Source organism: Juglans regia, chromosome 11, assembly GCF_001411555.2.
Source record: "Juglans regia cultivar Chandler chromosome 11, Walnut 2.0, whole genome shotgun sequence".
NCBI lineage: Eukaryota > Viridiplantae > Streptophyta > Magnoliopsida > Fagales > Juglandaceae > Juglans > Juglans regia.
The window spans coordinates 16,986,211-16,997,671 of NC_049911.1; positions in this window are offsets into that span (position 1 = coordinate 16,986,211).

Genomic DNA, 11,461 nt, shown 5'->3' on the forward strand with positions numbered 1-11,461 from the left:
TTTGGTAGGGATCTTTCCTTGATATTATTGAAAAAGTCATTTGGACTGATAATTATTTGTAAGCTATTTTGCAATAAAGCTTAATGTGAGATGTTGTAAATATAATTAAAAAATAATACATCTTTTCTTCATAATTTAATGTCATATATGGAGACGTTGAAAAGATTGACAATTCAAAACATAATGAATAGCATTTCTTTTTGTCTGTTGCAAATGGATTTTTTACCTCGTCGATTATTCTTTGGTCAAAGTATGGGGGCATAGTTTCACACCAACCCCATTCTCACGGTACCCATATGTTCTCATGACCATCTTAAAATAAAGAATTAAAATAAAAGTAAAAATGTCTTTACCAACCTGCGCTACCCTTTTATTTTTTATTTTTAAAAATAGGATTTCAAGCTCCGATCGGGTTAATGGGTTGGATTTCCATCCAAACCCTTATGGGTAAACTGATTAGTGTGGCACCCCTGGCTCCCGGTTATTGTTTGGAGAGGAACCGCAATATCTAGGATGTCTGTCGAACCACCTACATCCCTCACATGAAGTCAAAACTTGTTTGTTCGTATCACAGTTTTAAATTACTATCCGTTCTAGGTGGAATTTTATATTTCGGTGTAGTATCCGGTACGTTATACTTGTTCATTTTGTTTTGCTCCAAATTCCAGCTCGTTTTGGCCGTTTTCGTCAAATTCTAGCCATTTTGGGCCCTAATCCTTTCCGGATTGTTTTATTAGCGGTTTTGTAAGATTCTTGTGCTTGGATGACATTTTTGTAAATTTTAAATCTAGATGGTATTTAATTCATCCTAGAATATAAAATGTGTTTATATAATTTTAATTTTTTTGTAACTTTAAATATGTCCGCTCACTCTCTTTTTTTGTTTTAAATATCATTATTTTTAATAATTTCTCTATTTTTTTTCTTTGTTTTTGTGTCTCAATTCAAGTTTCTGATGTTTTCAAAGTATATTCATTTTATAAATCATCAATTCTTCCATATATATGTACACACATATATGATACACACTTAAATATACATGTATTTATTCTTTTAGCCGTTAGTTTATAATATAGAGTTAATCCTGAAACAGTACACCAAGATGCATTGGTATTGAAATATAGTTGTTAGTACTTAAACCGAAATGATCACCGAAATGAAATTTAAAACATTAGTTCGTATGCCTAGCACATGTGTGCATCAAAGTCGTAGAAGAAAGAAAATAATGTATTAGTAGGAGAGTAATGCTAATAGTACGTGAGATTTTTAAATTACTCATCCATTAATAAGACTTGTAAGATAATTACATTACATCATAAATTGTTGGTCGAAATAGAATAAACATCCAAAATTTACAAAAGATTATCAACTTAATGTGGATAGGCCCCCATGGCTATTCGTCTGGTTGCACGGGTCCTCCCTCCTCGAAGTAACTCTTATGAGCTACATTTACATCAAAATCTACAGTTCCGTGGGACTACCACGGTGAGGTTTCAATGAAATGTCGATAAGTTAAAACCCATAACAACACTAACAATGTAAAACAATGACGATGAATGTGAATGCATAAACTGTATGTAAATAAAATCTAAAATCACTTGTATCATAAGTATACCGAGGAATGAATCCTCTAAATAAAATGGCTAGCCATGAACCGTCATAAACCTTACCAAGCACTCAGGTTCGATTTGGATACACAAAATCATCTCATCTCATTTCATCATTACAACTTTTTCAAACTCCCACACAAAATATAATAAACAATTCAACTTTTTCAAATCCCAAAATAAAAATAATATTAAAAAAATTTATATTCTAACAATATTTTATTCAACTTTCAATAAAACATCTCATCTCATCTGAACTACGTAACCAAACGAGACCTCAGTGTCCAAAAACATATCGTTTCATATCATATCATATCATATCATTTCCTAGACTTAAAGTCCAAAACGACACAAGGAATCACTCTATCCAATCAACACGGAGAATCTCTCAACCCGAACCAACACGTGGAATCACTCCACCAAAACAATACGGGGAGTCGCTCCACTTGATAGACACGAAGAATCTCTTAACCCATGACAACTCGTGGAACCACTCCACCACTCACACCCATTTGGTTTATTAACGTATGCCATCACGACTCCCCATGATAGGTCGTGTACACGCCTTGGCTCCCTTTGCCATATCATGGGTAACAACCACGAAAAGGACTTCATAACAAGTGATGCGCAGTTCCGCGCCCGATGCGTTAGTGGCCAAGCATCCTCTAGTCTCCACTAGGAAAGATGCAATAGAGTCAACCTGAGAGTGTTACCATCTTGCCCGATCTCATTGTTGACCGACGAAAACCCATGAGATGTTACACAATTCTTAAGCACTCCTGACTAACCAAAGAAGCTCCACAGAGATAATGCCCTTGGGGTTCATGATACACACACAGGCACCCATAATTCCTCTTGTGACCGATATATTAAGTACTTTGAAATCACATCATTAAAGTAGTCAGTAATTGTAGTAAGAAAAACATGCACTTCCATGAAAGAAAGAGATTGATAAGTGGAAGATGAATACCTTGAATATACCCACAGATATCTACCCCACATTACTAGCATCATCGTATGAATGAACCTACCTAAACAGAGAATGTACAATGAGAGTTGCATTGAAATTGTTGGCTTTCTTGTTGATGATGACCTCAAGCTTAGCATCTTTCTCGAAGTCCCCAGCAGAAAGATGAGTGAAAGAGAGTGTGTTGTGAAATACTTAGTGATCTTAAAAGTAAGATGAAATCTGATGGTGAAATATATTTTATTACGGGCAGTGTTACCGGTCATTATTTCGACAACCCTTGTTTTTATTGGTTAAAGAAAAATCGTTGATCCTGTCATCGTTGTGTATGCTGGATTGAAAAATGGTAGAGACTGAGTAGATTGATGTGACAAGACTAGCATGTTGCTGCAATTTTCCTTAGAAACAGAAGCGTAGTCTGCCCCTTCTGAAAATCTCCCACTTGGCATTAAGCCTTACTTGTGTGGTTAGACATCATTGTTGGAGTACAGGCCTTGGTACATCACTTGTTACCATCTGAACTCTTTCGTATTATCTCAAAATGTTCTTCCGTACCGTGTTGACCTTTGCTTGCCCTGAACTACTTCTGAGTTACATGTTGATCGCCTGACTACCTTTGTTTCTTTTTACATTTGCCATTTTTATGTACCGCTAGCGTGCCTTTTGCTTGCCTAATACAGAACATGTATCCTTTGGTCGCCTTGATCGTTGGTCACCCTACGATGCATTCGGCTACACATTGTTTGCCTGACTGCCTTCTTTCTGGTTGTGTTTGCCTGCGTGTTGGGAGTTCCTTCCTTTGAATTGGCACGATTCTCACAATTAGTTAGGTAGACTGCAAGACCATCCTTAAACTTGCCCATTTTATTAGTCAAAATGAGATAGATAAGGTTTTTAACTTTATAAATAGAAAATATTTCGTATTTTAATTAAAGGGAGGCAATAGGGAGAATTATTGTTGGAATTTTAACCTAAACACCTTTTGTTTTTTTAGAGAAGAGAAGAATGTCACCTGTCCATGAGTGACCTCCTCCCAATTTTATTAAAAGCCCTCACTTATGGTGGAGGAAACCGCGATAACATACAGGACACTTGAGATTTACAAATATTCAAAAAAAATCCCAAATATCAAAATTATACGAAAATAACAAACGCTACAATAATCAAACTAAACAAGCCTGCCTTATCCAACCGAAGCATGCCTTTCAACTTACGTGGCAAAGAAATAAAATCATAAAACGTGTTATTATAACCTTCCTTGCCCCTTCTAGCGAGGAAATCAACGACATTATTCCCCTCGCGAAATTGATGACCAATGGAGAAATGCATGTCTCTTAATAACATCAAAAGTTCATCCTAATAGTCCTATAAATACCAAGCCGTGCACTTGCGACTACTCAACCAAGAGACAATCAAACTGGAGTCGCTCTCAATAATTATCTGATTAAAACCCAACTCTTTACACAAAGGTAGACCAGCTATTAAATCCCTCAATTCGGCCTCATTAGTCGTACCATGACCAAAAGAAGAAGAGAAAGCTCCTTTGAAAATACCTCTCATCTCAAATGACGCCTCCTTCACCACACCTGCTCGGGTTGCCATGGCAACACCTATCTACATTCAATTTAATCCACCCTTCAGCCAGTTTCCTCCCATAAACTAGTTTCTGCGTAGACCTTGCACGATCAACGTAAGGAACTTCAAGAGCCCAAAGAATAGCCTTATCCCTGGCCGAAAGAGGCCAATGTTTCACCATAAGAGATGAAATCTTTCGAATCCAAACTTCATTGCCAACCAAACACCTGATGCCGATTCAAAGGAATTTTCCATTCTAGCCTAACAACGCCACATCCAGAGACGCCAAGTAATAACAAACTATGATGCCTATAAGAATCCCTCTGTGAGTCGACTTCTTCGATACATTAAACCACTGCATTACCGTCGCCCACCAAGACATACCAGAAACATGACTAATATCCAGCGTAATGGCTACCCACTTCCATACTTCCGCATCAATACTCCCATTACAGAGCACATGATTTAAGCTTTATGTGTGACCTTTAGAGCAGTAGTTACATCGAGATGCCAATGGTATTCCTAGCGATTGCACCCAAGAATCCAACGCCAACCCATTAAATCGAGCTTTCCACATGCACACATAAATCTTCTTTGGGAGGAGGTGATGCCAAATCCAGTCCATGCCCAGATGTTCAGTTCCTTTTACACGGATTAGATCCCATGCTGATGCCGACGTAAACTCTCCCTTAACTTTTGATTTCCAAATAGTAATATCATTGCCCACCTTACCAGCCAAAATATCGTTCATGATCTCCTCTGTTTTCTCTAATCCAACCAGTTCTAACAAATAATTCTGATCCCAGGAACCATCAACCCATACATCTTTAATTCTGATCTCAGAATGCCCAAAGTCCCTACTTACACATAAAGGCCCACTTGCCAGCCACCAATCAAACCAAAAGGAAGAACTGCCCTCTCTCACCTTCATTATAACATTCTTTGTCACATCAGGAAACACATTCATAATAGACTCCCAGAATTGGGAAGCATTTCTTCTAGTCTCAGCAAGGAAAATGTGGCCATGTTTCACATATTTCGCACGGAAAAACTTGGTCCAAAGATTATCAACAGTTAACAATCTCCAAGCAAATTTCATGTGTAGGGACCTAAATGTTTGCTACCAGTCACAAAAACTAGAAGATCATTAACGTAAAGTAAATGCGAGACCAGAGGCGCACCCACTGGATGTGAAAAACATCCAATCCGACTCCCTTCAAAATTCTTACAAAGTAATCTTGACAGCACCTCCTCCCTAATAATAAATAAATATCGAGGTAGCGGATCACCTTGTCTTAGACCTCGAGCCGGCTGGAAGAAACCCTTGAATGTCCCATTCATCATAATTGAGAACCAGAGGGACGGAACACATTCCTTTACCAGATTACAAACCTGAGAAGAAAAACCAAATGATGTCAACACATTTAACAAAAATTGCCAGTCTACGCGATCATAGGCTTTGGCCATATCAATGTTCCCCATAATGTTGCTGCCCTTTGTTTTCTTATTCAGAGAATGAACCATTTCCTGTGCCAGAGTGATATTTTCAAAGAAGTTACGGCCCAGAATAAAAGCACCTTGTTCATGAGAAATCAACTGAGATAAAAACGGGTAATCCTTTGTACGAAAACCTTAGAAAAAATCTTATAAGCGACTGAACAAAGGCTAATAGGACGAAACCTGTCATTTCTTCGTTGCCAATTTCTTCTTTGCCAATTGTGAAAGCCTGAGTTCTTCACATTGGTCCCATGTATCCAGTTCAAGTTTTGTAACCAATAAATCACATTATACTTCCTGATCATAGCCACCTTGTAATCGACTCTCTGGTACCTCCAATCTTTCTTCTAATTCTTTGATAGTCTACCCAACATGCCCAAAGACCTGATTATTCCAAGCTCGTAACGCAAGCTTCCTTTTCTTCAATTTTCCGCCAACCGTATCAGACCCCCATAAGTAGTTGGTTCCTTCCAAACTTCTTCAACACATCTCTTAAAATCTACACGCCACACATATTTTGAAAGCGAAAAGGGCGAGGGCTGTAGCTTACCACTTGTTTTTGAAATTGAATGAGCATTGGACTGTGATCAGAAGTCTTCCGTTTAAGATATTCAAAGAAAGCTGAAGGAAACTAGTTTTCAAAATGAATATTAATCAGCGCTCTATCAAGACGTGCCCAGCTTCGAGTATGCCCCTCATGGCCATTACACCATGAAAGTCGGCGTCCCACAACCTGGAGATCCAATAAACCACAGTGATCAATACAATTATTAAAATCTTCCATCGACGCAATAGGTCTTGGATGACCACCAACTCTTTCACTATCTTCCCGGATAATATTGAAGTCCCCTACTACCAGCCATGGAGACTCATTGGCATCTACCACCTCTAAACTTTGCCATAATTCTTGATGCTCTATGCTATTGCACTTTGCGTATATAAAAGAAATTAAGAGCTTCTCTTCACCAAACTAAAACCTCCCGAAAATTAATTGATTGGTCATAGATAATACCTCCCAATCACGATCATCACTCCAGAAAATCCAAATCTTTCTGCCAACTTCCGCATTACTACAAAATTTCGATAACCCCATCAAACAAGCCAAACGAGTCATTTTATCAACCTCAACAAAAGGTTCCAAAATCCCAACAATAGGCACGCCATACTTCTTTACTAAACTGTTTAATCAATTTTGGGAACTACCTAACCTTTGCAAATTCCAAACCAAAATTTTATCAATCATAAATTGAGTTTAGAAGGTCGGGATAAAACCCGTTGGGGTTGTCTCACTGTGTTTCTTTGATTGAGTTATGCGGCTAGGCTGTTTACTCTCAGGGTCCGAATTATATCACTTTTGTCGAGCAAGTGCACCAAGAACATTGTCATCCTCTGGATCTGAAATTGAAACATTTTGTTCCTCCCCCACGTCACCATCATTTTCAACTGCTATTTGAGTTCGACATTCCAACTCAAGTATTTCAAAGACCAGAGTTGTGCCCCCCCCTGAAGAAACCTCTGTTCAGAACATCTTCCATAACCAACAACTCCATAGTAGGACTACCAACTTCAACCTGGATTGCACTTCTCCCTCTATTTTTCCATGCATAGGAACCAAGTCAGGTATGTTCATTGGATCATTAGGTACCTTTTCCACCAATGGTTCCTCCGTGATATAATCTATTTGTCCAAGGACAATTGCCATGCACATTGGTTCTGGGTTGCTGTATCATTGGCATTTTCATCTGAACTTGCACTTTTCTTGTTTTTGGTTTAAGAGCACTAGAGATTGAGAGTGGTGGTTTCGTTAAGCTCAAGACCCACAAACATAGGATTTTTGTTCATGGTTATGGGTACATTAACTTAAATACATGTGTGACTACACAATGTTAATTTATTTATGTGCCCATTTCCCGTTCGTTCTTATTTGTTTTGTTTTGGTTTGGCATCCATTTGAATGTAATTATGTATCCTCAATTTCATAAAAAACTTTCTAAGCTATTGATAATATGTGGGTCTAACTTGGTTTAACAAGCTTAATATATTGTTCAAGTGAAATGGCAGGAATTGGTAAGAATGCGTTTTTCTACTCTAGGAGTAGGAGTATCACCAGTTCACTAGAAGGAAGCATCTACTATTAGAGGACCATACAAAAAGTTTATCACATTAGAGTAATATGAGCCCTCTCAAACAATATTCACTACTCCAGTCTCAAAATGGTCAAGATATTAAATGAAAGAGAATAACTTCTCGCCGGTTGAACCGATCTCCCCAAATAAATTATGCCCTCCAATGGAGGTGTGCCACATAGACACCACATATTAGCAACCGTGTGACCGCACTATAGAGGCACAAAATTTTTCACTTTCCCATCGAGCGAAACCCCTCCCTCCCTACCTCTCTCTCTCTCTCTCTTTCTCTCTCGGGTAACCCCCTCGACCGAAAACGTCCCTCCCTCCCTCCCTCCCTCCTCTTTCTCTCCCAAGAAACCCACGAGAATTGCGGACAAGAAGTGGCAGATCATGGAAAAAAATGGCAAGCCTTCACATTGTCTCACGCTTGTTGGGTTCTTTTTTTTTTTTTTTTTTAAAGGCAAGTTTATATAATGAAAACTTCAACTTACACAATTCATAACCTTCAAACAAACAAACTCAGGGAATTAGAGGTGGATCTTTTCCACTGTGAAAGTCTACATACAAGGTGTAATAGAGATAAGAGGGATGCAACCATAAAATTTGGTTGATGTTGCCCACTGCACAATTGAATGCGCACATCGATTATAGTATCGATGTATTTTCCTTAGGCTCCAACTTTCGAAGGAATTAAGGAGAAATTTGGTGTCTCTTGCTATCGGTTGGATGGACCAGTCCATAGCTTTTTCAGGATCCTCAGCTACATTTGTAGCAATCTAGGAATCACCAGCAATGACAATATGCTTGATACACCTGGCAATTACTTCTTTGATGCCTTCATACAATGTTGTGGCCTCACCTTGGTTCGGATTAGTACTTTTGATAGAACCTGTGAGAACAAAAATTATGTCCCCTGTGGCCGAAGAGCAAACTGTTGCAATAGTATTGCAATTGTTTCTGACCGCCACATCGAAGGTCATAACAGAGTGGCCCTTGGGAAAAATCTTCCAATTCAAAGGTGTAATTAACTGTTTATTGCCCCATGCTTCCCTATGATCATTGAAGATTTTATGAACACTACTAATAAACTCATCAGCTTTCAGGACAATGGAATCATGCACAATTCTATTTCTCAAAAACCAAATATAGTCCATAGCAGTGACCGCAAAGAGTTGGAAATTATGAGTTTCACATGGAGGGATTCTAAGACTGCTAGAGGGTGAGAGGACACATTCTATCCATTTAGCAATACCTTGATCCACAAATCTAGAAATATTCAAAGGCTAATGAGACTATCTCCATAGGACCCTTGAGAATGAGCAATTAAGAAAAAAATGGGCAAGGGTTTCCTCTTCAGTATTATAGATTGGACAAGAGATTTGGCTAGAATTTAAGGCTAAGCAGTTTTTCAAAAGAGACCTTGTTTGGATGATATTTGATAAGTGTAATTTTTATGTTATTTTTATTACTCTTTTATTTATGAAAATTGTCAATTTTCCTTTCAATACTATTGATTTTATTTTATTTCTATATATTTTTCTTTCTTTTCTTGGATTTGAAGGAATGAGAAAATTTATTGCGAAATGAGAGCATTTTTTGTACAAAAGAAGAGATTACGGATCCAAACCGATGAGACGCAGCCAAAATTCGAGACCAGAATTGTTAACAAGAGTTAGGTGATGAGCAATATATTACCTTCTTGGTGAGAAGACTTGTGAACAAGGCTCCGACAGTTAGATTGGGCGACTAGTCTAACCGACCAACTTAAAAGAGCAACCTAAACAATATCGTGGAAACAACTAGCAAAGGTGAGTCGCTTTACCGCTCAGTAGGTTGGCGAGAGGGTTCTATCATCCCGATCAGAAGTGTTTCCTCTTGGTAGGCGAGGAGACCAGTTATATTCAACGCATACGGCATCTACCCGTTGGGAACCTTCCAAGTTCTGCAATCAATCTGCTGACTACCAAATCCTCCTGAACTCTATAAATCAAGCCACATATCATTGAATATTCTATTTTAGATAATTTCATTATTTTTTGGATAATTTCTTTTATGATAACATTTATTTTTAGAAACTATTTTTCAGATCTTTACGCTAGATTGTAGCTGCAATTATTTTGTTTTCGGATTTGAGTTTTGACATCTATTTAATCACGTCTTGTGGGATGAATAGAGGAGAGGAGAGTCTGAATTTTAGATTTCAATAGTCCAAAGTTTATCATTTAAGTTTCTTTCAAGGAGGCAGATCTGGAGGGCAAAGGCGAGAGCAACATGCTTCATCAACCGAATCCAACGAAGAACACTAGTTTTATTCTTGTTCTTTTCATTTTCATTATGAACTAATTTTATTTTCTAGAGCTTTGATGTAGTCTAGCATTGAACACACAATTTATATTCTAAATTATTTTATTTTCATTATTTCCATGATTGAGTGTTTATTTCTTGTTCTTAATGCTTGCAATTTTCTAACTAATTATTGTTTGATCTATTGAATCGCAATGAGACCGAGAGATGATTTGTGATTAAAGCTCTAGGATTAAGCACCATTAGTTGAGCGAAAGTAGAGATGCTTTACTGCGATTAGTGTGATTTTCAAGAAAAATCAAAAGAACTTAATGAGTCTCCAATTAGTTAAATTCACATAGAGATGTAGAGTTATTAATTGGAGATATTTTTAGTATTGTTCGAGAGAAAATATTGAATAGTTAAAGAATTTTTATCATCAACTTGGGATAATTGAGATTATATAAGAAGGAAGAATAAATTATGTGAGATTTGCTAGATGAAATCAAACGCTCTAGATCTATTCTTATTATCTTTAAAATCTTAGTTTTAGTGTTGTTTTCTTCCATTTAATTTAGATAATCTATTCTTCAAATTTTGGTTTTTCAAATTGTAATTAATTTAGTAAATTTCAATACTCAATAGCATAATTCTTCCATGTGGGTTCGACATCTATTTTCTTTAAAACACTTTACTACTTGTTACGATTTTGTGCACTTGAGATATTTTTCAGCACAACAAGCTTTTGGCGTTGTTAGTAAATTTTAGTAAATTGCAGATATGTTAAAACTTTCCAAGTGAGAAGTTTTAATCTATCTTAAATTTTCAACTCCTAGGCTTTTTTCCAAATCTCAGTCGATAGAGAAAAGTGATGGTTACCCAAGTTGGAGATGATTTCGGCATAGGCTTCTTTGACAGAGAATTTCCCAGAAGCACTATTCTTCCATATTAACCTGTCTTCTCTTAGATGGAAGTTCGTCTGGGCCAGAGGAATCTTTTGAATCTCATGAACAATAGTTTCATTGAAGAGAGTTTGGAGAAGAAGTAGGTTCCATCTTCTAGGTTCTTCTAGTGTTAACTCAGAAACCTTAAGGCTCGGGTCTTTTGGAATGGAGTCAGATTGCTAAATTGGAATGAAATTGGGATGGGTAGGGATCCAAGGGTCAATCCAAACATGAGTTTTTGTGTCATTGTTGATTTGAAAGCAGTAGTTTTTTTTAAGAATCCCCCTCTGACTTAAAATCCCTTTCCAGATCCAAGAATTAGAGCTCATGGGTTTGACCTCTAGAAATGAAGAGTTTTTCAAATATTTAGTAGCCAAGATCGATTTTCAGATGGAGTTACTTCCATTCATTAGATGCCAACTTAATTTGCAACGGAGAGCTTTGTTAAAGTTGGAGGTC